This window comes from Hyaena hyaena, unplaced genomic scaffold (genome assembly GCF_003009895.1).
Source record: "Hyaena hyaena isolate Hyena2069 unplaced genomic scaffold, ASM300989v1 scaffold_13, whole genome shotgun sequence".
Classification (NCBI taxonomy): Eukaryota; Metazoa; Chordata; class Mammalia; order Carnivora; family Hyaenidae; genus Hyaena; species Hyaena hyaena.
The window spans coordinates 2,304,114-2,327,502 of record NW_024080645.1 but is presented as its reverse complement, the minus strand read 5'-3'; the positions used below and the strand labels follow the sequence as shown (position 1 = coordinate 2,327,502).

Genomic DNA, 23,389 nt, shown 5'->3' with positions numbered 1-23,389 from the left:
AAAGAAAGGAGAGAGAGAATCCCAAGCAGGCTCTGTAGTGTCAGCACAGAGCCCGACATGGGGCTCGAACTCACGAGCCTTGAGATCATGACCTGAGCTGAAGTCAAGAGTCAGATGCTCAACCCACTGAGCCACCCAGGTACCCTTATTTTTTTACTTTTTAAAATGCAGAGGAGTTACTCATTTCTCCCTGGACTACCTCCCATGTTACATTAGGTATACATGTAGCCTACTTCTGCTTCTTTGTATCTTATTTCCTTCTCCTCCTCCTCCTTCTTTAATCTGAGAGAGCGGCGCCTGGGTGGCTCAGTTGGTTAAGCGTCCAACTTCAGCTCAGGTCATGATCTCACAGTTTGCGAGTTTGAGCCCTGCATTGGGCTCTATGCTGACAGGTCAAAGCCTGGAGCCTGCTTCAGATTCTGGATCTCCCTCTCTGCCCCTCACTCCACTAACACTCTGTCTCTCTCAGAAATAAACAAAACATTAAAAAAATCCCATTAAGGGGCGCCTGGGTGGCTTAGTCGGTTAAGCGTCCGACTTTCGCTTAGGTCATGATCTCACGTTCGTGTGTTCGAGCCCCGCATCGGGCTCTGTGCTGACTGCCAGCTCGGAGCCTGGAGCCTGTTTCAGTCTGTGACTCCCTCTCTCTCTGACCCTCCCCTGCTCACGCTGTCTCTCTCTCTCTCTCCTAGAAATAATAAATTAAAAAAAAAAATCCCATTAATTTGGGAGAGAGCATGCATGAGCGTGGGGGGTGGGAGGGAGCAGAGAGAGAGGGAGAGAGAAAGAGATAGAAGCTCAAGCTGGCTCCAGGCTCAGTTTGGCCTGGAGCCTGAGGTGGGGCTGGATCCCACCACCCTGGGACCATGACCTGACTCGAAATCAAGAGTTGGACACTCAACCAACTGAGGCTCCCAGACATCGTTCTGTTTGTTAATATTCTGTATTTTAATAAATATTCTGTATTTCAATAAGCAAATAAAGCACAGCTCCTAGAATATCCATGATTATATATGTGGATTACATTGTGTGTTTACTGGAGAGGCTGGTGTACGGGAAGAGCAATCGCAGCCACTGTCAGTGCTGAGCGCCTGGCACATGCTAAGTGTTCATCTAACGGCAGCTTTTGTCCCGAAGGCCTGTGGCTGCGCCCTCTCTGGCTCTGCGTGCAGATCTATGTCTAGAAATCAGGGTCTGTTTCCCCGCCTGCCTTGTCATATTTATTCACCCACAGGAAGAGCTCCTGGCCTTGCCTTTCATCTTCCCCAGCTCTGAGACCTCTCCAGGGGCATCACACACACACACACACACACACACACACACACACACAGCCCGCTCAGGGATCTGTGCAGGGACAAGCTTTCTCAACATCCAGTCCTCCATCACCTCCCGTCTCCTGGTGGCTCTGGCCTGGAGCACCTCTGATCCACTGAGGTCCCCGTACCTCGGCTTGGTGATGGCTCCTTGCTGTCACCCTTCTTCGCTTTCTCCTCGGGCCGCACATCTTGCTCTATGTGGCGCTCACACAGATGGAGCGTCGCCAGAAGGAGACTGTTGGCAGGCTGCCAAGAGGCTGCCCAAAGCGGCCTTTACTCTGACAAATTCACTCCTGGGACCCCGGGGTCGAGCCACAGCCTGGCAGCTGGTGGAGAGGAGCTCTGAGGCTCAGCTGCGGGCTTGGACTCCTCGACTTCTCAGGAGACCTGTGTACACACCAGATGGCACGTTTTCAGTGCGTTTAGCAGGCTGAGAACAGTTTTGTTTCAGAAAACATCTCCATGAGCCAGTTTGGTTGAGGAAGGGGAGGGCGGCGCCGGGAACACGGTGGAATGTTCGTGGTTAATCACACAAGGGACTAAATGGCTTTACTGGTGTCGTAATGGGAGCTCAGGGAAAAGAGACCCCCAAGAAGAGGGAAGACAGGGAAGGTCAGAGAAATGAAATGGAGGGGGTGGGGGCACAGAACAAGATGGCATGAGCCACTGCCTGGGATGGATTCCAGGGAGAAATCTCCAGAGGCAGGGACACCAAAGGACAGACGGACTAATTTATTTGTTTGTTTTCAGTAGGCTCCACACCCAGTATGGAGATTGAGCTCAGGACACTGAGCTCAAAAGTCGCATGCTCTACCGACTGAGCCAGCCGGAAGCCCCCAAAGGACTTTTTAAAAACAACTGTGGTAAGGGCACCTGGGTGGTTCCGTTGGTTAAGCATCCAACTCTTAGTTTCCGCTCAGGTCATGATCTTATGGTTGGTGGATTCGAGTCCCAAGTCGGGCTCTGTGCTTGACAGCACGGAGCCTGTTTGGGATTCTCTCTCTCTCTCTCCCCCTCCCCTGCTCATGCTCTCTCTCTCTGTCTCAAAATAAATACACTTAAAAAATTGTGGTAAAACACACATAACAAAATTTACCATCTTAATCATTTCTAGGTGTGCACTTCAGAGACATTAGGTACACTCTCCTTGTTGTGCAACTATTACCACCATCCTTCTCTAGAACTTTCTTCATCTCCCCAAACTGTATTCATTAAACACTAAAGCCCCATTCTCTCCCCCCAGTCCTCCCCACCCCCCGGCTGCTGGCAACCACCATTCTTTCTGTCGCTATGAATTCGACAACTCTGGGCACGTCTTGTAAGTGGAATCATATGGTGTTTGTCCCTGGGGATCTGGTTCATTTCACTTAGCGGACTGTCCTGAAGGTTCATCTATGTTGGAGCAGGTGGCCGCATTTCCTTCCTCTTTAAGGCTGAACACTGTTCCACTGTGTGCTGATACCACCTTCTGTCCCCCACTCATCCGTTCGTAGACACTCTGATGCTTCCATCTTTTGGCCAGTGCGAATAACGCTGCTGCGAACATGGGGTCCAAACATCTCTTGGAAACTCTACTTCGGCTCTTTCAGGTGTTCAACCAGAAGTGGAATTGCCGGGTCATAGATAATTCTACTATTTTAATTTTTGAGGAACCACCATACTGTGTCCCACACTGGCTGCACCATTTTACGTTCCCGCCAACAGGACACAAAGACTCCAGTTTCTCCACATCCTTGCCAACATTTGTTATTTTCTGGGGTTTTTTTTTTTTCGTCTTTTTTGTTTTTTAGTAATTTTCCTTTTTTTATAAGTTTATTTATTTTGAGAGATAGAGAGGGAGAAAATGTGAGTTAGGGGGAGGGGCAGAGAGAGGGAGAGAGAGAGAGAATCCCAAGCAGGTTCCAAGCTGTCCGCACAGAGCCCAATGTGGGGCTCAAGTTCATGAACTGTGAGATCACGATGTGAGCCAAAATCAACAAAGAGTTGGATGCTTAACCGACTGAGCCGCCCAGGTGCCCAGCACTAGAGGACTTTGAGGTCAGGGTCTGTGGTGTTCCATTTTGAACAGGTTGTGTACCCACTAGGTGTGCTCCTTTATTGCCCCAAGCTGTATCTTGCGTGAGGAGGGGTCTCCAATGCGAGACTCACGCTGAGTCGACGATGGCGCCCAGGGGAGCAAGGAGAAGGGACTGGGACGTGAGAGGCAGGGGTGAGGAGGTGAGCAGCACAAGGCTCTGGCCAGATGTACTGGAAAACAGGACTCCTGAACCCTGGGAACAGCAAAGAAGACCTGGGGGTCCCACTGCTTGTGGGTCAGGAGTGGGAGGAGATTCTATTAGATCTCAAAGGCCAGGGCCACCACCCCCGCTGGCCTAACCGCATGGGCCCAGGCCCAGGGAGGAAGGCCGGGTGGTTTGGATCATGGCAAGGGGCCGCATGAGGCTGCATACCCGGTGACTCTGGCTGCCGATGGGTGAGGGACACCGGCCCCTAGGCTCCTCCTTGAGTAGATACTGCCACCTTCTGGCTCTTTGTTGACCGACTGCCCCACCCCACGCCAAGAAGAGCTTTCTCCAGAACAAGAAACAAAGAGATGGAAGGAGGTTTCCTTCACCTGCTAACAATCCTATTTCCCTGGGGCTGCACCCAGGTCACCTGCGTTTTGAGTCCGGCTGGTCCCAACCTTTCATCTCCTGGTCTCCTCCCCTCGATGGCTCAACACAGCCCTCACCATCTCTCGACAGACAGCTTTATTGACCTTAATTTTCCGTTGATTCGGGGCAGGGCCTCACTGGGGGGGGGGGGGGGGGGGGGGGGGGGGGCTGGGACCTTGTCCATTGTTTCTCTGTTGAATGGTTGGCTGTTTTTGCTGGAAATTCCCCAGCACCTACCAGCTATTGTTCCCTCTGAGGCAGGCCTGCTGGAGTCCCTTAACCAGTTAACCAGGTTCAGGGTTTGTTGAGGTGCTTTTCTCCCTCCCCTTCTGCAATTTGCTCCCTCTTTCTCTCTTGCCTGAACTGCGGGCTCCTTCCTGCTGCCCCTCCCCCTCCCTGAGAATTTCTGTGACTTGGCTCAGAGCCCTTTGTTTTGATGTCTCAAACTCAGTGCTAAGCTCAAACTCTCTACCAGTAGGCACTGGGGGGGGAGGGGGGGGAAGTCCAGCTCTGGACCTTCCAGCTTCCCCTTCCCTGGTCCCGGGGAAGCCAACGTGGGTCACCATGTTGACTGGTGTCTTGCCTTAGACAGGACCCCAGGGGGCTGCACACTTGTCCTGGGAACGCCCTTAATTCCCTCAGAGTCAGCAGGAGATGGGGGGATAGGGAGCGAGGAGCTGGTGGAGGGGCTCACCCCCCACAGGCCCCCACCTGCTCCCCTTTCCCTGGGCTTGAAGACGCTCCTAACCATTCCACGTCCCCTCCCCCTTGCCCCCTTCCTCACAGGCCAGACCTAGTCATTGGGCATCTCCAAGGTTCTCATAGAGATCAGCCTCCTGGACACCCAGCACTTACCTGCCTGAGGAGGAAGGACACCACAGAAAAGTGCAGAGAGAACCCACCTTTCTTTCTACCCCAGGTGTGGCTGTCAGATATTCTGGAAACAAGAGAGCTCATTCCTGAGGTCCCTATGGGTTGCGAAGGGCGTCTTCAAGCCCATGGGTTTTGATTTAGTTTGAAGCATTGGGGTTCGGAGCCAACGGCCAAGAGGGAATTCTTGAGGGGTCCCTGGGTGGCTCAGTAGGTTTGGAGTTTTGGGGTGACAGTGGGGTTCAAAGCTGCACCGTGCCATTGGCGGCCGTGCCATGCCACACTGTGGCTTGCCTTGCAGAGAAGGCCACGAGAAACCAGTCGTCTTTAACTCATGAAAACACTGGAGACGTTTTACAAAATTACCCAATTCTGTAGTTGAGGACAAGGATGGAAAACAGTAAAGCCAGGAATCCATCATGATCTAAGCGACATTCCTACGCATGTAGTCCTTACAGCCGACTTCCTAGGAAACGGTCCCCAGTTGGGTTTTAATTCAACCTGGTACTGGTTCTGGCCAGCTCCACGCAGCCAGAAGGGCTAGACCAGAGATGTGCAGGGGACCACGTTAGACCAATCAGGAGGAGACCTCCAAAAGGAGTCATTTTTACTTATTTAATTATTTTTTGAATGTTCATTTATTTTTGATAGAGAGAGCTCGAGCAGGGGAGGGACAGAGAGAGAGGGAGACACAGAATCCCAAGCAGGCTCCAGGCTCCGAGCCGTCAGCACGGAGCCCGACGAAGGGCCAGAACCCATGAACTGCGAGATCTTGACCTGAGCCGAAGTCTGACACTTAACGGATTGAGCCCCTAGGCGGCCCTCACACGGAAGTCAATGTTTGCAGCGGTGATGGTGCCTTGCCCAGGACAGACAATCTCATATAAAGACAGAACAAAGAGAGGGTATCACGTTTCTGGGTCTTATTACCGATCCAACCAGGGTACTAAGTTCCAGCCAAAAGGCACGCTTTCTCCTCCCCAGAAGAGTAGCCACGGGCGAGAGGAGGGCAGCCTGAGCGACCGACACGAAAGTGTTCCATTAAGACTGTACTTCTCGAAAGGCCCCTGAAGTGAGAGTTAAGGAAGAGAAAGTACTCACCAAGTTTGCACAGAAGCTCCGCGTCCAGATGAAAGGACTCATCGCCCCACAGTGGGGTCCCAAAAAGGATGAGTTTTTTGGGGGGTGAGGGGGGGTTCAGAGCTGACATCCAAGAAAGAATTCTTGAAGACATCTTTGGTGCAAAAAAGCAATTTTCCTAAAGCACGGGGACAGGACCCATGGATGGAAAGAGCTGCACTGGGGTCACGAGGAGTGATTGGTTATGTATTTGGGATACCAGGGGAGGTGAAGTCAAGAGGAAGCTTCCAGAGATCTTCATATGCTAAAGAAGACTTACAGGGTCCTGGAGGCCTAGCTATTGTCAAGCTCAGGTTGTTTTTTTCTCCTGTAAAGTATTAACATGAAGAAGGGAGGGAGGTTTTACTCTGCCCGCCTCAAGTAGTTGTCAATGGGCTGCAGGTTATAAGGAAATTTAATTTTATCTCCAGGTTTGAGCTGGGATTTCTTCTTCTTCTTTTTTTAATGTTTATTTATTTTTTTGAGAAGGAGAGAGAGAGAGCATGCATGTGCAAGGGTGGGGGAAGAGCAGAGAGAGGGGGGACAGAGGATCCGAAGTGGGCTCCGCGCTGACAGCAGAGCGCCTGACGCGGGGTTTGAACCCATGAACCGCAAGATCATGACCTGAGCCAAAGTCGGACACTCAACCAACTGAGCCACCCAGGCACCCCCTCCTCCCGCCATGTCTTATTTTATTTTCTTCTCCACACATATCCCTATCTGAAGCGTAAGCTTCAGGGGCCCCTCCAATGGTCAGGGCCTAATTTTGTATAAATGGAGGCCTCTGCCTGGCTGACCCAACGCTGCAAGCTTCAGTCTCACAGAATCTCAATCTGTTTTGTAGCCGGAGTGAAGGACCGGCTGCCCTGAGGATGCCTTGTGCCTGCCTCTGGCTGGAAGACAAACTCAGCATTCCTCCTGCCAAGCTATTCTGACAGGCCCTTGGCCTCCCCGTCTCCTCGGGCCTGGGTGCCAAGAGTAAGCCTTGCCCAGAAATCTTGGTAACTGCCCTGCTCACTGTGCCCTGGACTCAACGGGGGCGGGGGGGGGGGGAGCAGGGGGAACATAAAACCCCAGAAGCTGCTGCTGAATGTGCTTCTCCCTCGTGGATCCCCCCCTGCCTTGACCCCCCAAATAGGCAGGAGTCTTCTCAATCAGCAGCCATATAGCTCCAGATTGCTCAGCTGGAGATAGAAACCAGACTTCTCTGGAATCTCTTCTGGAATCTCTTCCCTTCCCCAGCTTTTCTGCAAAGCTAATCCTTACAGTTTGTCCCCCACCGTACCTCTTTACTCATTTGGGCAAATATTTAGCAAACAGGATTAACTCTCCCTATGCCTTGGCCCTGGCAGACCTGGCTAATCGATCACAGAACTCTTTTCAGATGGGCTCCTGGGCTGCCACTACCCCTAGATCAGGGAGGAAACCTATTTGCCTCTTCACGTGAGTCAGGTCTAAATCATCGAAGGGGTAAATCTGTTTCAGAGGAAAAGGGCCAGTGCTTGCAATGAAGTCCTGTATCTAGGTTGAGACCAGGGAGGTCAATTCCAAGGACGTATTTTCTGTTTGACCAAGTAAGTGGAGACTTCAGGCACCTGTGGTTACATCCCGTGACACAGTGGAAAAACCACTGACCCCGAGCTGGAAAGTCCTGCCCTGTTCTGGGCAAAACGACTCACTTCCTCATTCTGCACACGGGGCTACAGGTCAGGCTGCTTGTAGCGAATTACCTTAGACGGGGCGACGGAAATAACTAACATTGATTTCTCTCTGTTCTGCAGGCTGGGAGGTCCCAGATCGAGGCGCTGGCTGATTCCGTGTCTGGTGAGGGCCCTTTTCCAGGCTGCAGACCGTCAGCTTCCACCAACTTCTTGCGACCTCACGTGGTGGAAAGAAATCCTCACTTCTTTTCAAAAATGTTTTAATGTTTATTTATTTTTGAGAGAGAGTGCGTGAGTGGCGAGAAGCAGAGAGAGGGAGACAGAGGATCCGAAGCAGGCTCTGCGCTGACAGCACAGAGCCCCACACAGGGCCCAAACTCACAAACCGCGAGATCGTGACATGAGCAGAAGTCGGAAGTCGGACAGTCAACAGACTGAGCCACTGGGCGCCCCAAGAAATCCTCACTTCTTACGGGTTGGGGGACTGTGGTGAGCTGTCCTTAGAGCCTGGAGGAAATGTCACCTCCTGGGGGGGAAGCAGTCAGAAAGGAGGTGAAGAATGAGCTTGGTGAGTTTACTGACCACAGATACCCCCAGCGTCCAGAAGGAAGTCCAGGTATAGGGCTGCTGGGCAACGACACTTACGGGGACTGTCCTGCTGCATGTGTGTTACTTCCTACTTCAGCTGCCTCTCCCGGCAGCCTCCCCGCGCTGTGCTCCCCAGCACTACCCTCGAAGCCCCCAACTATTCATCTCCCTCACTTATCTGTCGGGAATATTAGGGGCCTCCAGGCAGCGCCCACTGCAGCTCGCTCCTCCCCAGGAGATGAGGTGGGTGCTCCCCCCTCTGCAGCTTGGACCCCTCAGCTACCTCCCCCCGTCACCCTCCTCTCTCCCTGGCACCTTCAGCCTCACCTCTGCTGGCTCCTTTCCTTCAGCATATACATTTGCTAAGAATAGTCCCAGTTTAAAATAACAACAACATGGGTGCCTGGGTGGCTGAAGCGTCCGACTTGGGCTCAGGTCATGATCTCGCGGTTCGTGGGCTTGAGCCCCGCGTCGGGTTCTGCGCGGACACTGCAGAAGCTACTTGGGATTCTCTGCCCCTCCCCCGCACTCTCTCGCTCTCAAAAATAAATAAACATTTCAGCACAACGAACTAAGAGCTACACCCCCAAAACCCTCCTTCCATCTAGCATCTCCCTCCCGCGTTCTTGCTGGAAGAGAGGTTTACACTGGCTGACCTCACTGCTACCTCCCAGCCTCTCTTCAACCCACTGTGATTGGGTCTCGCTTGTCTTGGTCCAGCCTCCTCACCATCTGGTAAGGAAATAAAGAAAAGGCCCCTGCCAAGATCAGCGATGGCTTCTGGATTGCTAAATTCAGAATTTTGGATTTTGGCGCCTATTTACTCCTCCACTTTGTAGCTTCCCCGCCACGGACCATCGCATGGACATCTGTGACAGCCCTTCCCGGTCCTCTCTTCCTCAGGGACCCTTAAACGTTGGTGACCCCCAGGGTCCCATCAATGGTCCCTCCCCCAGCGCTCCCCACAGCACACCCTCTCCTGAGCCATCTTTTCAGACCCATGGCTTCTACTACTGTCTTTCCGCCTGAGAATGCTTAGTAGTAAGCAATATGTTAAAGAATGTAAAATAATCGTGCACGAACTGAGAAAGGAAGACATTTGAGGGAGAAAGCAAAAATACTGGGTCCTTTCTACACTTCTGTGGGCAAGTCAGCACACCACCCAAGCTCTGATTTCTCATCCACAGGATTTGGGACAAGAATAGTACCTACTTCACGGGGTTGCTATGAGGCTTATGTGGGATAATTCTAGAGCACGCTCCCAGAGCATGTAGTTGTCAACATGGCGACGGTCTCTGTGACTTGTGGGGGCAGAGACGTGATGGAGAGAAGACAAGTCAAGTGGGAAATGGTAGTCTGGATCCAGGTTTTGAAACATGCAAGGGCAGTGGACTGGTGAGATCTTTGTCAAGGGCATTCCTAACCCGTGTCATGGGGCTGAGAGCGGAAGAGCAGGTTGCCGGTCTCCTTCGGGCCATCTGGATGACCTTGTGAGCACCTGACATGGGTTCAGTGAATGGCTGGCCATGGTGCCATATGTGCACGTCCCAGGCATTCCTGAGATGGTCTGTCCTCAAGTGTAGGGGGTGCTGGTGGCTTGGGATGATAAACAGCTTAGAGCCAGGGAAAGAAAAGGTCACCTTCTGGGCTGTGTCGTGGGGGAGGAAACACAGTTCCCAGGGGAACGAGCGCTAGTATTTAAGAAGTACACTCAGGCGCCCGGGTGGCTCAGTCGGTTGAGCATCTGACTTTGGCTCAGGTCATAATCTCATGGTTCGTGGGTTCAAGCCCCGCATCAGGCTCTGTGCTGACAGCTAGCTCAGAGCCTGGAGCCTGTTTCAGATTCTGTGTCTCCCTCTCTCTCTGACCCTCCCCTGCTCACGCTCTCTCTCTCTCTCTCTCTCTCTCTCTCGGAAAGAAATAAACATTAAAAAAGAAGAAGAAGAAGAAGACCTCTCTAGGTTAAAAAAAAGAAAAAAAAAAGAAGTACACTGAGCCTGTCCTCAACACTTGTCCAAGGTCAGTTCCTGGACTAAACATGAATGTTTTTGTCCATGATTACAGGCTCCAGACCCAGGACTAATTCAGTAGTGGCTGCACGCAGTTTACACAGGCTCATGAGTCAATTGTTAATTTTGCAAGCTGGTTGTTAAACTCAGCCATTACGAACAATTAAGTTATATAGGAGCGCCTGGCTGGTTCAGTTGGAGGAGTGGGAGATCCTTGATCTCAGAGTTGCGAGTTCGAGCCCCATATTGGGTATAGAATTTTCTTTTTTTAAAAAAAAAATTTTTTTTAATGTTTTATTTATTTCTAGGAGAGAGAGAGAGAGACAGCGTGAGCAGGGGAGGGTCAGAGAGAGAGGGAGTCACAGACTGAAATAGTCTCCAGGCTCTGAGCTGGCAGTCAGCACAGAGCCCGACGCGGGGCTCGAACCCACGAACCGCGAGATCATGACCTAAGCGAAAGTCGGACGTTTAACCGACTAAGCCACCCAGGTGCCCCTGGGTATAGAATTTTCTTAAGTGAACTTAAACAGAATTAAGTTATAGGGGGTACCTGGCCACTGACTGGCTCAGTTAGTTAAGCCTCCAACTTCAGCTCAGGTAATAATCTCATGATATGACTTTGAGCCTGCATTAGTTGAGCTTGAACCCTGATTCAGGCTCCACGCTTTCAGAGTGGGATTCTCTCTATTCCTTCTCTCTCTCTCTTTGCCCATCCTGGGATACCCTCTCTCCCTCTCTCTCTGCCCCATGCTCACCTGTGCCTTCTCTCTCTCAAAGAAAAAAAAAAGACCTTTGTTAAAAATAAGTTATATAAACTTATAATTAAATAAATTGTATTTAGGCGGCACCTGGGTGGCTTAGTCAGTTAAATGTCTGACTCTTGGTTTCGGCTTCAGTCATGAGCTTACAGTTTGTGAGTCTGAGCCCAGAATCAGGCTCTGTGCTGACAGTGTGGAGCCTGCTTGGGATTTCTCTCTCCCTCTCTCTGCCGCTCCCCAGCTTGTGCTTGTGATTTCTCTCTCTCTCTCTCTCAAAACATAAATAAATAAACATAAAAAATTTTAAAAATAAATCATATTAAAAAACTCAAAGCTCATCACTTCTTATTTAATTTACCGTATGTTACTAGTATCCATCCATTCCCTTGAGGATATTCACAGCTATTGCATCTGTATGATACAAATCCTACATAATAGAAACACTGTATGACTCTGGTTAGTGATGTCATGTCAGTAGTTTGAAACTGGCTGTGGCTGAAATATTACGTCAGGAAATTGGGGCATGTAACCCCTCCTCCCCCCCCCCGCCCCCCCGCCAGAGCTGGTTGTTAATAACGTTTACCAGCACCTCACTGGACAAACTGGGGTCAGGAATTCTGTCTTCTCAACAGTGCCAGCATTCTTGATCTGCCCCAGATAAACAGTCCAGCCTTTGGGGTTTCCGCATTCCAGTTTTGGAGTCAGCTGCCTCACAAGGCCGATTCTCACCCACCCCCCACCAGCGGTGTGAACACTGGCGGCCACTTTGGATCGCAACCCTTGCTGCGTCCTCCCTCGGCTAAGTGCTCGCTTGACTCTGACATCACCACAAGGTTGGTATTGAACTTTGACTCGACCCATTTTACATATGACAAAGTGAGCCACAGAGAAGTTAAGCGACTCTCTCCTGAGGCTGTCAGCCAAGAGAAAGGTGGAATCCTCTCATAACCACTAGCTCTACAGATAAAAGAAGAATAATCCTATGATCCGATAAGGGAATGTGATTAAGTGGCTCAGTTACCATTCCTTCCTGGCTGCCAATGCTGCCTTTAGCTTCCAACTACCAGAGGGCATTCATGCTGATGTAATTGTACCGTCCTTAGTCACATCCAATAAAACAGTGGACTTACAGAATGTGGCCTATCCCAGGTCTTTAGGAGACTTTAATGAGTAAATAAGACTGTTCTAGAGTTAATGATCCATTGTTTCGGTTGATGGCTTGCTTCTAAGTCAATCAATTATTAATTAGGAATTGAGATCCGACATATCCAACGCAGTTCAAGATCTGGACACCTCCCATGAAAGCTAAATCTCCGGAGTGTTTAAACAGTTTGTTGAAAATTACACAGTTTGGAAGAGATTAGGACACGAAATTCACCACACTTTTCTGATTCCAGAACTCCTGTGCCAGGGAGTCATGTGATGAGCATCTGACAGCTCGTGGAAAAAACCTCTTGGGGCGCCTGGGGGGCTCATTCGGTTAAGCAGCCTTGATTTCAGCTTAGGTCATGACCTCATGGTTCATGAGTTTGAGCCCCACGTCAGGCACTGTGTTGATGGCTCAGGGCCTGCTTGGGATTCTCAGCCCCCCCTCCTCCCCCACTCACGCTCTTTTTCTCTCTCCCTCAAAACTAAATGAATAAACATTAAAAAAAAAAAAACCAAAACATATACACAACAAACTCTTCTAAGGGCTCCTGAGTGTCTAGTCGGTTTAGCGTTTGACTCTTGATTTTGGCTTAGGTCATGATCTCACAGTTGGTGGGATCGAGCCCCGCACTGGGCTCTGTGCTGACAGTGCACAGCCTGCTTGAGATTCAATCTCCCATTCACCCCTCTAAAAATAAATAAATAAGCTTAAAAACAATCCTCTTATAGAAGAATAGCTAATGGCAGAGAAAAATGCCCATAAAGTACTGGTTTAAAAAAAGGAGGTGAGGGGCGCCTGGGTGGCTCAGTCGGTTGGGCGTCCGACTTTGGCTCAGGTCAGGATCTCACAGCTTGTTGAGTTTGAGCCCCGCGTCAGGCTCTGTGCTGACAGCTCGGAGCCTGGAGCCGGCTTCAGATTCTGTGTCTCCCTCTCCTTCTGACCCTCCCCTGCTCACATTCTGTCTCTCTTTCCTTCAGAAATAAATAAACATTTAAAAAACTAAAATAAAATAAAAATGGAGGTGAACACATGACTGTATTTTATCAATTTTGGATATGTGTTGCTTTTCGTATCTTAATGTCTGAAATAGGGTGCATCAAAAATCAATTCCAGGTGAATTATGGATATTAATGTGAAAGGTGAAACAATAAAGCTTCTAGAAGATACTACAGGAGAGTATCTTCATAGTCTTGGGGTAGGAAAGATTAATGAAATGGGAAACAAAGCATACCCATAAAAGACCAGTAAGTTGGACTAAACTAAAATTAAGGAATATTTGTGCATCGAAAGACATATTGAGAGAGTAAAAAAGTAAGCACCTGTGGCATGCGGGTGGCTCACTCAGTTAGGCATCTGTCTCTTGATCTCAGCTTAGGTTTTGATCTCAGGGTCCAAAGTTCAAGCCTCAGATTGGACTCCACGCTGGGCATGAAGCCTATTGGGGGAAAAAAAGCCACTGAATGAGAGAAAACTTCTACGGTGTATGTATCCAAAAAAGGGAACTCATACCAGAATATATGTCAGACTCCTACAAATCACAAATATGGAAAAAAAAATATGCTCAAGATTTGAGGCAGGCACTTCATAAAAGAGAATAATCAAATGAATATTAAGCACATGAAAAGGATCTCAGTCCCCTATTTCCAGGGAAATGTGATTTATAACCACAGCAAGAGGTGCCCGGATGGCTCAGGCAGTTAAATGTTGACTCTTGATTCTGGCTCAGGTCATGATCTCATGGTTCGTAGGTTCGAGTCCTCCATGGGGCTCTGTGCTGACAGTGTGGAGCCTGCTTGATATTCTCTCTCCTTCTGTCTTTCCCTCCCCTGTTCATGCTCTCTCTCTCTCTAAACATCAATAAATAAACATTAAAAAAATAAATAAAACTGCCACAAGTTACCACTATACACCAGGAGAATGACCAAAATCGAAAGGAACGACAGTGCTGAGTGTTAGTGAAAATGTGGAGAAACTGAAATGAGAAGCTCCCATTCATCGCTGGTGGGAAATAAATGAACCAATTCCTTAGAAAACCATTTGGCAGCGTTCATGAAAGCTGAACACTTAACACAGTAACTTATGAGCCATTAATTCACTCCTAAATGTCATCCACCGGGATTTCATACATACGTGGAACAAAAGACAAGTGCTAGAACATTCACACAAGCCTCATTAACAGTAGCCCCAAACCAGAAAAAATCCAAATGTCCATCAATAGGATAAATATCCATAAATTGTGGCAGATTCACAAAATGGAGTGATAGCAACAGAATAAATTACAACTATGTTATGCAAAAGCGTGGATGAATTTCACAAGTGCAATGAGAAGTAAGACACAACATCTGATTCTGTTTCCATCAAAACAAAAATAGGCAAAAACCAGTCCATTTTAGTAGAATTTAGGAAAGTAGTTACTTTGGGGGAAGTTGGGGAAAACAGTGCCTAGAAGGTGGTAGAAGTTTTTGGTGTGCTGGTGATGTGAGGTTTCCTGAGCGGGGCAGTGACTGCGGGCACAGTCATGAGTTATAAATCAATAATTGGTGTACTTTTCTGCATATGTGTATACATATATTGTGCTACGGTATAAAGTTAAAAAAAAAAGTGGGATGATAGAGGGTTAGAGTTGGATAGAGGATGTTAATTATTCACAGATCTTTGTTGAAAGACTCGTTCAATGATGCCTGTCCAATGATGGAATACAAGACACTACCCTGAGCTAAGAAACCCGGCAAAACGTGCCAATGAATCTATTGGAAGAGCATGAAGGAGCTCAGAAAACTCACTGGAACTAAAATACAATGGAATCATAACAAGGACTATAGGAGAGGGAAAACTAGAGAGAAATCATAAGAAGTTTCTCATATTTCTAAGAACCAGAAAAATGATCAGTTTTAAACTTTGTAAAGTCAAGTTAAGAATTTAGTTTCTAGCGGGGCGCCTGGGTGGCTCAGTCAGTTAAGCATCAGACTTCGGCTCAGGTCATGATCTCACGGTTCGTGGGTTCGAGCCCCACGTCAGGCTCTGTGCTGACAGCTCGGGGCCTGGAGCCTGCTTCAGATTCTGTGTCTCCCTGTCTGCTCCTACCTTGCTCATGCTCTGTCTCTCTCTCTCACACACAAAAATAAAATAAACATTAAAAAAAAAAAAGAATTTAGTTTCTAGGGACGCCTGGGTGGCTCAGTCCATTAAGCATCTGACTCTTGATTTCGGCTCAGGTCATGATTTTGAGGTTTGTGAGTTTGAGCCCCACTTCGGGCTCTGCACTACACTGTGGAGCCTGCTTGAGATTCTCTCTCTCTGCCTCTCCCCTGCTCGCTCACTCTCTCTCTCTCTCAAAAATAAATAAATAAACTTAAGAAAAAAAAAAGAATTTAATTTGTAAATGAGTAGAAATAGAACGTATAATTTCTAAACCAGTAAAGGGAGTGAGGGAGAATAAAGAAATCTTAATTGTTCCAACAGAAAACTAAAAAGGATGTGGAAACAAAAGCAAAAGAGAGGTGCCTGGGTGGCTCAGTCCACTGAGTGTCCAATTCTTGATTTCAGCACAGGTCACGATCTCGTGGTTTGTGAGTTCGAGCCCCACATTGGGCTCTGTGCTGACAGTGCAGAGCCTGCTTGGGATTCTCTCTTCCTCCCTCTTTGGCCCTATCCCACATGTGTGCACTCCCTCTCTCAAAATAAATAAACTTAAAAAAAAAAAAAGCAAAAGAAAAGCATGACAAACAGAAAATGCAAAATAAAGTGAAAGAAGTAAGTAAAATATCTTCAGTAATCTCAATAAATGTGGTTAGTTTAAATGTATCTATTAAAAAACGTGGGCTTTCAAAGTATGTTACGATAATAAAATTCTGCTACTTTGGAGATACATGTAAAACCTGGTGATGGAAACATGACAGTAAAAAGCATGAGAAAACATATATCAGGCAAATATTGTTGAAAGTAAAACTGTATAGCAATATTATATAACATAATATAATACAACATAACAATATAATATAATGTAAATTTTAAGCAAAAATCAGTATTAGGTACAAAGATTGTTACTTAATGACAAAAAGAATAATTCACAAGAAAAATGTAACAACCTTGAGCCTACATGTAACATCGTTTCAAAATATATATGTCACCATGGATAGAATTATAGAGAAGATAATATACACTGCCGTATTGGGGGACTTTAACATCTCTCTTAGAAATGAACAGTCAGAACTTACAAAAATTCGTAAGAATACAAGTTTGAAGAACACAGTGGAGAAGCCTGTTCTCAAGGCCAGATGTAGAACTCTGTAGCTTATAATTAGGGGGTCATGTTTTTTGTTTTCAAGAACACATGGAATATACAAATGTGACCACATATTGGACCACAAAGGAAGAGTCAGTGAGTGCCAAAGCAGACATAGCATTAGACTTGGTGCAACAGAACATAAAATCACAATCAAGGTGCATCTGGCTGGCTCAGTCAATAGAGCATGCGATTCTTGATCTCGGGGTTATAAGCTGGAGTCCCATGTTGCATGTAGAGACTACCTAAAAATAAAATCTGGAGGGGCACCTGGGTGGCTCAGTTGGTTAAGTGTCTGACTTCAGCGAGGGTCATGATCTCACGGTTTGTGAGTTCGAGCCCTCCATTGGGCTTATGCACTGACGGCGTGGAAACCTGCTTGGGGGGTGCCTGGGTGGCTTAGTCGGTTAAGCGTCCGACTTTCGCTTAGGTCATGATCTAGCGGTTCGTGGGTTCGAGCCCTGCGTCGCGCTCTGTGCTGACTGCCAGCTCAGAGCCTGGAGCCTGTTTCAGTCTGTGACTCCCTCTCTCTCTGACCCTCCCCTGCTCACGCTGTCTCTCTCTCTCTCCTAGAAATAAATAAAACATTAAAAAAAATAAAAAAAAAAAAAAAGAAACCTGCTTGGGAATCTCTCTCCGCCCCTCCCCCACTGATCTTCCTCTCAAAATAAATAAATAAACTTTAAAAAATAGAATAAAATAAAATCTTAAATAAATAAATAAAAATCACAGTTAAAAAGAAAATCCTCCATATAGTTAGTCCTAACTGAAATAGGACACACAAACATCAGGGGCTTCCTGATGGGATGCATTGGGAATGACACAATCTATGTACAATTCCTGTTAAAGGTGTTTAACTTGAATCCAATGATTAGGAAACCAGACAGAAGAAACAATGTAACTGTTCGGACATTCCACCAAACAGCTGACATGGCTTTTTCAAAAACGGCAAAGTTATAAACACTTCCCACCCATCCACCCACAAAAAAACAGGGTATCCTTTAGATTAAAGAAAGCTAATGAGGCATGACAACCACATGCAGTGCATGGTCTTTATTGGACTCTCGATCCCTGATTTACTCCCCAAATTTAAAGAAATTATTGGGACAACCTGGAACAATGAATACGGACTATTTATCACATAGCATTATTGCATAGGTGTTAAATTTTTTGTGTGTGATGATGTGGTACCCATTTTTGTTGACTTGCTAGTGCTTTCCTTTAGCATAAGTCTCAAAGTTTTTGATTTTAGGACTCTGTACACTCTTAGGAGTTTTTGAGGACTCCAAAAAGCTTTGTTTATAGGAGTTATATAAAACTACACTTACTGAATTAAAAGTTAAAGTAGAATTTTTCTTAAGTTTATTTATTCAGGGGCGCCTGGGTGGCTGAGTCTGTTGAGCATCTGACTCTCAATTTCAGCTCAGGTCATGATCTCAGGGTCATGGGATTGAGCCCTGCGTTAGACTCTGCATGCTGGGCATGAAGCCTGCTTAAGATTCTCTCTCTCTCTCTTCCTCTGCCCATGCTCTCTCTCTCTAAAAAAATAAAATAAAACAAACTATGTTTCTTCCCCCCTCTCCCCCCAAGAAAACTTACTGGGGAGAGTTGTTTATTTACATTTTTGCAAATCTCTTCCCAGCTGACTTGGTGGAAATAGCTGGAATTTCATCTCTGCTTCTGCTTTCAGTCTGTTGTACATGTTGTTTTGGCTGAGGTAAATGAAGGAGATCTCGCCACACACAGATTTAGATTTGGAAAAAAGAAAACGAAGGAGGATTTAAAAAATTGTTTTTAATGTTTCTTTATTTTTGGGAGAGAGAGAGACAGAGCACGAGCAGGGGAGGGGTAGAGAGAGAGGGAGAAACAGAATCTGAAGCAGGCTCCAGGCTCTGAGCTGTCAGCACAAAGCCCAATGTGGGGCTCAAACCCACAAACCCTGAGATCATGACCTGAGCCGAAGTCTGACACTTGACCAACCAAGCCACCCAGGTGCCCCACGAAGGAGGATTTTAAGAGCTTTTTCAAATATTGCAGATAACATCCCCCCATTATCAAAGGCCATTTAATTCTTATTTTTTAGACTTATTTAAAAAAATCATTTTTTAAGTAAACTGCACACAACATGGGGCTTGAACTCACAACAGCGAGATTGAGTCACATGGTCTTCTGACTGAGCCAGCCAGGTACCCCAAACACTTAATTTTTAAAAATTAATTGTATTTATCTTTAAATCTACATCCAAGTTAGTGAGCATACAGTGCAATAATGATTTCAAGAGTAGATTCCAGTGATTTATCCCCCAACCATTTTATTTTTAAAGATGCACAATACCAAAAGCAGACAATGGAGTGGAAGAAAGTAATTTTTTACAAGTATGATTAAATTGAAGCGGTTCACAGCTATTCTCTCCCACAGGAATAAAGCGTGAGTTTGTAAAAATTAAGAGATGAGACAGAAAGCCCATGTACAACATAGGTCAGGGGAGCCAGCATGCCGTCAGAGGCACCCCAGGGTTCACTGCACCAGGAAGGAGACCAGACACAAGTGGCTTTTTTTTTTTTTTTAAGGCAGTTCCAGGTACTTGATTTTATTTAATTTAATTTATTTTTTTTTAATGTTTTATTTATTTCTAGGAGAGAGAGAGAGAGACAGCGTGAGCAGGGGAGGGTCAGAGAGAGAGGGAGACACAGACTCTGAAATTGGCTCCAGGCTCTGAGCTGGCAGTCAGCACAGAGCCCGACGCAGGGCTCGAACCCACGAACCGCGAGATCATGACCTAAGCGAAAGTCGGACGCTTAACCGACTAAGCCACCCAGGTGCCCCTCAGGTACTTGATTTTAAACAAGAAAGTGGCAAGTGGCATCAGCAGCTAAGAGTGTGCCTCTATTATGAGAGCTCTTCCCCCTTACCGTTCCATATGGTACAATTTTGGGAGAAAAAAAAAGTGTGCTATACCTAGTTAGTTATGTTTTCCACTAGTATACCTTTCTAGTTGGTTTTCCCACACCAAGCAATTCTCCAATCCTCAGCAGGACTGAATGTCCCACAATTTAACTCAATTCTGACACCACCTCCCTGGAGACAGCATCAGATCCCACAGGGGAAGGGCTTACTCCCACCAGACTGAGGCCAATTGCAGATCTGGGAGACTTGCATTTGGGCCAATCGGCTACAGATTGCGGATTTCCATGACCCTCTCCTCGGGTCCCCTAGTCTGCTGGAATAGCCCACAAAACTCAGGGAAATGCTGATTTACATTTATCAACTTATTATAAGGGATATCTAAAGGATTCCGATGGACAGTCAGATGAAGAGGTACATGAGAGTGAAGTCCAGAAGGTCCTGAGCAGAGGAGATTCTGTCCCAGTTTATGAATAATGAAGGACACTCCTGTCGCTCAGGAAATTCCAAGGGGTTTAGGAGTTCTGTGTCAGGAACTGGGGACAAAGACCAAATACATTTCTATACCACAACTTTCTTATAAGACAGGGAAGGCATTGATGGATACATCTGGCTTAAAGTCGAAGAATTATCAACAGAACATCTAAGAAGTTACATTTCAGGAGATAGGACTTTCACTTGAGTTAAAGTTGAATGCATGTCTCAACCACTGATCTTGACTGAGACAAAATGTGATTTTCCAAATTTCTACAGTTGCTTCTGTTTCAAAAACTAGCTTTATAGCTCCTTTCATTAAAACATATTCTGATATAGGGCACCTGAGTGGCTCAGTCGGTTAAGCGTCCCACTTCGGCTCAGGTCATGATCTCACAGTTCGTGGGTTTGAGCCCCGCGTCGGGCTCTGTGCTGACAGCTCAGAGCCTGGAGCCTCTTTCGGATTCTGTATCTTCCTCTCTTTCTGACCTTCCCCTGCTCATGCTGTTTCTCTCTCTCAGAAATAAATAAAACATGAAAAACAAAACAAAACAAAACATATTCTGATCAAATAATCTTGCAGAGGAAAGATAACCTAGCTTCAAGGCTGCGCCGTGAAAGCAGAGAGAAAATTATTGATTTTCTGCTCAGTTATCAGGTTTAGAATCTTTAAAAGAAGCGTGGGAGTTCCCAGAAGCACCGCTATGCTGTTGGTGCCGAAAATTTTATGCACTGTCCTTGAGCGTGAAAAACAGTCATCCGGCCAGTGATATGCGGTCCACACCGGTTCTCCCACAAACAGCCTCGTGACTGTCACACTCTTGTTTTCATCCGGTGTGAAGCAGCGATAGATGCCTGCAGGAGGAGTTATGATGTCGTCATTTTCTCTGAAAGCCTGGATCTGCTAGGCCTCTTTACCTCTTCTATCAAAGTCTGCCCTGAGAGTGGAGGGCCGGTGAGCCTTACATCCAAGTCCAGTGGCAACTCTCCACATGCCTTCGCCTTTTCTTCATTTCTTCCCGTTTATCTTTGCATATGGTTATTATGTCCTTGCAAGAGTAATTTCTCTTTGTGGATCCTTCCTCATTCTGGGTCCTGCTCACATCTGTCCGCGCTCCAGTAAAGGACACTGAACTGGTGTGGCTGCCCCAGCAGCCGGGCCTTCGGGCATGGGGACCATGCTGGCTCATCATGGGATTCACCTCCGTGCTAGGCCTGCATCATGGTCCTTCGGGGAGGGGGGGGGGGCGGGTGTGCATCTGGGCATGGTGGGCACCACAAGCATCAGGGCCACCCCGACTTGCATGACCAATCTGGATCCTTGACCCAGAAAGGCCCAGGTGGCCTTTCTGCTTTGGGTACCTGGGCGCTTCACGGCCCAGCCTTGGTTTCCTGTTTTCCTGGTTCCTGAGACTGGGTGAGAGCCCACCTGGGTCTTCTTTTACTATAAGAAAATGTACAGGTGATAGTTGCTCACAGGTTAACTGTAATGTGGAATCCAGAGCAACATCAATGGACTTTCCTACTCTGTTACATTCGCATCTGTTACATTCAAATTCATTCATTTAAAAAATTTTTAAGTTTATTTATGTTGAGAGAGAATGAGAGAGCAAGCAGGGGAGGGGCAGAGACAGGGAGAGAGACCGTCTCAAGCAGGCTCTGTCCTATCAGCGGGGCTGGAACTCATGAACTGTAAGATCATGACCTGAGGTGAAACCAAGAGTCTGGACGCTTACATGACAGGCTGAGCCACCCAGCTGCCCCTTGAATTCATTCTTCAATAGAATTTTTTTTTGAAAAATTTTAATGTTTTATTTACTTCTGAGAGACAGAGACAGCGTGAGCAGGGGAGGGTCAGAGAGAGAGGGAGTCACAGGCTCCGGAATAGGCTCCAGGCTCTGAGCTGGCAGTCAGCACAGAGCCCGACGCGGGGCTCGAACCCACGAACCGCGAGATCATGACCTAAGCGAAAGTCGGACGCTTAACCGACTAAGCCACCCAGGCGCCCCTCCATGAGTTAAGATTTAATATAGCTATTAATTTTTACTGCTTTATTAAGGATACCTTCATACTTTTTCTTAAAATCCAAAGAATGCACGTGGTGAGCAATCAAATCACTGCCACTGTGGGTTGGTGCCTCTGTGTCATGATTCCTGGTAGAGTGCCAGCAGTCTTCCGCACCTGGGCAAACGTTAACACCGAGAAGGTGACTTCTCAGTATTGTTAGAACGGGGGTGCCCTCCAGGATAACCCCGCCCCTCCCCCCTCGGAGTCCGGGGACCGCACTTTGAGAACCGAACCGTTGCTCTAGGCGGCACCATTCTGTTCTCATCTCCACCTGACTCTACATTGAGTTCTTATCTTTCTCGCTCCTTGCTTCCAGGAACAGTGCAGCCCCACCCCCCCCACCCCTACCCTTCCTCATCCCGCCTCCAGCAGAGGGGCGTGGCCAGCCGCCCAAGGCATGGATTGCCCCAGGGTCCCTCTCCCTTCTTTCCTGACCTCACTTCCTCTTCCCCTCCCCCAGCCCCTTTAACCCTTCACTCCCCCCACCCCTCCCCGACGGTGGAAAAGAAGCCAAAGGAAAAGTCTCAGTGTGAAGGACGTGGTCAGAGCGAGTTGTGCTGGGACTTGGTACACTATACAGCACCCACGTTACCTTGGCAATTTGTTTAAAAAATATTTAAAGTATATATCTTGATTGTTCTTTTTCTGGTTATAAAAGTTATAGATGCTTATTACATAATATTCAAACCACACAGAATTGTATACAGTAGAAATGGAGAGTCTCCCCTAATCCCCCTCCCCCAGGCTCTATCGGTTTAGGCACCTTCAATGTTTCACATATATGTATTTTTCATACACATATATGTATACACCAATGGGATATTTCTCTGCAACTTTCATTTTCACTTAATGTATTACATGTTTCTAGATCAGCAAATAAAAGACCTACTTCATTTTTTTCAAGTTTATTTTACTTATTTTGGGAGGGACAGAGAGAGAGGGAGAGAGACAATCCTAAGCGGGCTCCATGCTCAGCGAGGTGTCCTACGCAGGGTTCGATCCCACGTGAGATCATGACCCAAGCCCAAATCAGGAGTTGGATGCTTAACCGACTGAGCCACCTCGGTGCCCCAAGAGACTATAAACGGTGCTGCAGTGAAAACCTTGCTCTTACGTCTCAGTATCTTCTGGTATTTCTATGGTATCCAGGCACTCAAAGTGGAATTTCTGGATGAAACGGATGCGCATTTTATAAAAGGATATGCGCTACCCAAGTGCTCTGGAAAGAGATGAGACTAGCTAACACTCCCTCCAATCATATCCATTGTATATTGAAACGATCTCTTTATACATCCATCTTCCTGACATCCCCAGTGACCTGAGGTCCCCTCAGGAATGGAATGTGCCCTGCTTTCTATCTCTAGGTCACAACTGTCATGTCACAGGAGCTCATTCATGTGAATCAATGGACGTTAACACCACTGTTAAAAAAAGAGAGACAATGGGGGCGCCTGGGTGGCTTATTTGGTTGAATGTCCACCTTGATTTTGGCTCAGGTCATGATCCTGGGGTCCTGGGATAGTCCCGCGCTGGG

At 47.3% G+C, this 23,389-nt stretch overlaps 1 long non-coding RNA gene across 3 annotated transcripts in view; it reads right to left on the bottom strand.

Annotated features, from left to right (window-relative positions):
• LOC120220357 overlaps positions 1–23,389 on the bottom strand; it is a 28,870-nt gene that overhangs the window by 570 nt on the left and 4,911 nt on the right. The window contains exons 2-5 of one of the 3 annotated variants that reach the window (XR_005525554.1): positions 21,853–21,969; positions 13,445–13,560; positions 5,771–5,907; positions 1,445–1,703 (exon numbers count right to left, since the gene is read on the bottom strand). This is a non-coding gene — a long non-coding RNA (uncharacterized LOC120220357). Of the gene's footprint in view, positions 1–1,444; positions 1,704–5,748; positions 5,908–13,444; positions 13,561–21,852; positions 21,970–23,335; positions 23,376–23,389 lie in introns of those variants that run through there. The other 2 variants (XR_005525552.1, XR_005525549.1) reach the window with 2 other exon arrangements.